At 35.2% G+C, this 4,699-nt stretch overlaps 1 pseudogene; it reads left to right on the top strand.

Annotated features, from left to right (window-relative positions):
• The first annotated feature begins 3,454 nt into the window (after nt 1-3,454).
• On the top strand, nt 3,455-4,311 carry LOC102988095 (CBY1-interacting BAR domain-containing protein 1-like; annotated as a pseudogene).
• The last annotated feature ends 388 nt before the right edge of the window (nt 4,312-4,699 follow it).

The raw sequence follows: 4,699 nt of genomic DNA, 5'->3' as shown, positions 1-4,699 counted from the left end.
GCGGCATGTGGGATCTTCCTGGACGGGGGCACGAACCCGTGTCCCCTGCGTTGGCAGGCGGACTCTCAACCACTACGCCACCAGGGAAGCCCCGAATTGCTTTTTTAATGAGGAAAATGTTTCCGCAAAAAGTTTTAAACTTCCCAAAGAATAATTTCTCTGGTAAGTAGCATGAAATAAATGATTCCAGTACTTAACAGTTAGTTGCACAATGAAATCTGATTGGTGAGTCATCACAGAGGAGGTTTTCTTCCTTTGGCTTCCAGGGCTGAGACCAGGAGGGGCCAGATATGTTATGCCAGTAACGTATCTAGTTATTGGCAAAACAGCAGCCCCAACAGAAACATTCCACGGAAGAGGGTTTCCAAAATGACTAAAATGTATACAGAAAGATATTTAGTCAATAATTTGTATCATAGAATAGATAATAGTAATGTCAAAGGAAAACACATATCTTTTATTTTGCCACTGTTATACTGCACAGTTTACCTTCCAAGACAGCACACTCCAACTTAAGAGTGTTAACAGGGATAGTGAGGGATAGAAAAAGCTATGCATTCCTAAGTGTACTTATTTTTTAACTTCTTTATTAATGTAATATTAGTAAACGACAAACACCACCTATTTTAAATACACAATTTGATGAGTTTTGACATATGTATACACCCATGAAACCATTAATACAATCAAAGTAATGAACATGTCCATCATTCCCAAAGATTTCCTTATCTTTTTATAAATCCTCTCTCCTACCTCTCCTCACTCCACCCACATACCCTGTCCCCAGATTAGTTTGTCACTATAGATTATAGACTAATCTGTCACTCTGGATTTGTTTGCACTTCCTAGAATTTGATATAAATAGAATTATATTGAGTACTCTATTTTTACTTGCTTCATTCACTCAGCATAATTAGTTGGAGATTAATTCATGCTGTAGAATGTATCAAAAGTTCATTCATTTTTATTGCCGAACAGAATTCCATTATATAAATTTTTGTATAGAATAATTATATTGCATACATGTATAAAATTTTTAATTTTATTGTATAAATATTTATTATATAAAAATACTATGTATGTAAAATTATATTACAAACATGTATAAAATACAAGTTTATCAATTCACTTTTTTGATTTGTTTAGAGATTTTGGCAATTAAACATGAAGTTTTTTTGAAGAGTACTCTACAAGCCTTTGCATGGACGTAGACTTTTATTTCCCTCCACCTAGGAGTGAACTGTCTAGATCACATGGTAGGGGTGTGTGTAACTTTTTAAGAAACTGCCAAACTCTTTCCCAAAGTGTTGATAGCTGTAGTATTCTCTTCAGCATTATATGACGGTTCCAGTTACTCTACATCCCGGGAATTGTCAGCACTTGGGATGCTCTGTCTTTTTAAATTTAGCCATCCTAATAGATGCGTGGTGGTATCTCATTGCAGTTTTAATTTGCATTTCTTTAATAACAAGTCATGCTGTGTATTGTTTCATTTGCTTATTTGCCACAATAGCATATCTGTTTGGGTCTATTCAAATCTTTGGCCCACTTTTTAAAAAAAATGAGTGGTTCTCTTTTTATTGAGTTTTGGGAGGTTTTTATATATTCTGGATATAAGTTCTTCATCATATGCATGACTTAAAATTTTTTCTCTTTACCATTAGTTTTCAACAATTGGATCATTATGTGAAATGTAGTTTTCTTCTTGTTTGTTGTACTTGGGGTTCATTGATATTGTTGATCTGTGGATTCATAGATTTCATCAAATTTGGAATTTTTTCAGTCTTTACTTTTTCAAATATTTTTTCCAGTCCCTGTCCTCTTTCTTTGAGCACTCTGATTACAAGCATATTAGATACTTGAAATTGTTCCATATCTCACTGATTCTCTATTCATTTTTAAAAAATTCTCCTTTATTTCTGTGTATCATCTTAATAAAGTCTATTCCCAAGTCTTCATGCTTACTAATTTTTACATCTGGAGTGTTAAATTTTCACAAATCCCATCTAGTGTATTACTCAAGTCAAACATTTTAGTTTACATTTATAGAAATGCAATGTTCATCTTTTTTTATGTCTTCCATGTCTATACTTAAATTTTGAACATAAAGAATAGGGTTATGATAACTATGTTAATGTTTTTATTTGCTAATTCTAACATCTATGTCAGCTCTGGCTTTTGACTGATTTTTTTCCTCTCATTATGAGTCATATTTTTCTATTACTTTGTCAGTTTAATCATTTTTTTATTGAATTCCAGCATTGTGAACTTCACTTTGCTAGATGCTGGATATTTTTGAATTGTCATAAATATTCTTGAGCTTTGTTCTGGGTCACAGTTAATTTACTTGGATACTGTTTGCTCTTGCTTTTAAGATTTATTAGGCAAGACTGGAGAAGTGTTTTAGACCAATTATTTCCTATGATTGATGAAGACACTTCAGTGAGCTCCACCTGATGCCCTACGAATTATGAAGTTTTGCAGTCTGGCTGGAGAGAAGAGAGGCTGCCGTGCACTGTCAACTTTAACCTGTTCGGGGGTTTCTTTCCCTGGCCTTGGGTAGTTTCCTCACTCCCGTTCACTCATTAGCACTCTGCTAAAGAAATAAAGGGACTGGCTCAGATCTTTGTGTTCTCTTTCTGTGCAGCTCTCTCCTCTGCAGCACTTTAGGGAGGTAAAATCCAGGCAGCTTTTTGTCCTGAAACTCTCAGCTTTGCCTCTTCAACTCAGAGTGTTGGCCAGACTCTGCCTCAGTTCTGCCTCCATACTCTATGGCCTGGAAATCCTCTCAACACAGAAATCTAGGGAAATTCATAGGGCACACAACATTTCTCCCCATCTTTCGGGCATCACTGTCCTACATTCACTGATGCTACTGCCTTGATAACCTTTATTCCATATATTTTGTCCATCTGCATTTTTTATTTTTCAAGTTCAGTGATAATTCTGTTCCCAGCTACTCCATCTTAGTTGGAAATGGATATTCCTAAGTGTATTCATTCTGATCCTAAATGACAACCGGTAAGCCTCAGCATTCTGAGTACTGAATAAGCAACCACAATGTTCATACAATCACATACAATCATGGAGTCTCAACTATTCCTCTGTGAAATAACCCATACATAAAGAAAAAAAAATGTCTTTGACCTGAACTGTTGTTGTTGTTTAATGGGTATTGCTTTCAGTAAATATTTTTCACTTTATCTTTTTAAAAATTGTTTTTTAAAATTAATATTATTCATACTGTTCTTGAGTAGTGGTATTTGTTAAAGTGCTGTGCATTAATTTTGTTTTGCACTGCCAAGTTAAAGCCCTTTTCAATAGACTATAAAGGTAAATCTAGAAATTACTTATTTTACATTTATTTCTTTTTAAAATCCAGGATGCGCCTGGGTGCCTTGGAGCCCCTGTCTTTGGGCCTCAGCCTGTGGTCTCTGGCTGTGTGTGAGGCAAGATGTTGAGGTGCAGCTTGGAGAACCAGGATGCTCAACTGTAAGATGTTGTCACAAATGTGGAGAAGTATTTTGGAGAGCTGTGCTAAATCTTTGCTGCTTATGTGCAGAAAACTGCCAGACTGGGATACAAAGCAGAGCTCCTGGTGAATGAAATCAATGTGTATGCCTCTACAGAGACCCCAAATTTAAAGCAGGGCCTGAGAAACTTTGCTGACAAGTTTTCCAAACTTCAGGATTATTGACAAGCAGACGTTGAAAGACTTGAAGCCAAAGTAGTTGAACATTTCAAAGTTTATGGAACCATTGTAAAAATGAAACGAGATGACCTCAAAGTAACATTAACAGCAAGGAATCAAGAAGCTTTTCAACAGTTAACTCAGACAGAATATGTCAGAGAAACCCATCTGACTGACATGTTATTTCACAGGCAGAAACTGAATTACAAAGACCTACAAGGGATGCTACCTGAACAACTCGTCATTTGGAGGAAACTATTGACAATTTTGAAAAGCAGAAAATAATAGATATAAAGACTATATTTTCAGAATCTATCATTATTGAAATGTTATTTCACAGCCAAGGTTTAGAGTTCTACACTGCTGCCTACCAAAATATACAACAGATTGATGAAGAAGAAGATTTAGAGGTTTTCCAAAATTCTCTGTATCCACCAGATTATTTATGTCGTTTAGATATCGTCAGAGCAAATTCAAAGTCACCTCTTCAGAGATCACTGTCAGCTAAGTGTTTATCTGGAGCAGGACAGGTAACTACTTGTTGACTAAGAAAGGATCAACAAGCAGAAGAGGATGATGAAGAAGATGAAGACTTAGACGTTATAGAAGAAGAAAATTAAATTTCTTAAGTAAACTTTGCATTTCCATTTTCATCTTAAACGACTTGAAATCCAGATTTACTAAAACTGTAGAACTTTACACTGGATTCATACATTAAACCTCAAAATGAAATCCTACTGGAAATGGAGAAATTATTAAAGGAAATTTATGTTGACCAATAAATAAATAAATAAATAAATAAATAAATAAATAAAATTCAGGATGTGTCCATGTAAACTTTATTTTAGAAGAATAAACAGGGGGAGACCTTCAAGATGGCAGAGGAGTAAGACATGGAGATCACCTACCTCTCCACAAATACATCAAAAATACCTCTACACATGGAACAAATCCTACAGAACACTCACTGAATGCTGGCAGAAGACCTCAGACTTCCCAAAAGGCAAG

The sequence above is a fragment of the Physeter macrocephalus genome, unplaced genomic scaffold (assembly GCF_002837175.3).
Source record: "Physeter macrocephalus isolate SW-GA unplaced genomic scaffold, ASM283717v5 random_5332, whole genome shotgun sequence".
Classification (NCBI taxonomy): Eukaryota; Metazoa; Chordata; class Mammalia; order Artiodactyla; family Physeteridae; genus Physeter; species Physeter macrocephalus.
Note: the sequence above shows the minus strand (reverse complement) of the source record. Positions and strands in the feature narration are given on the sequence as shown.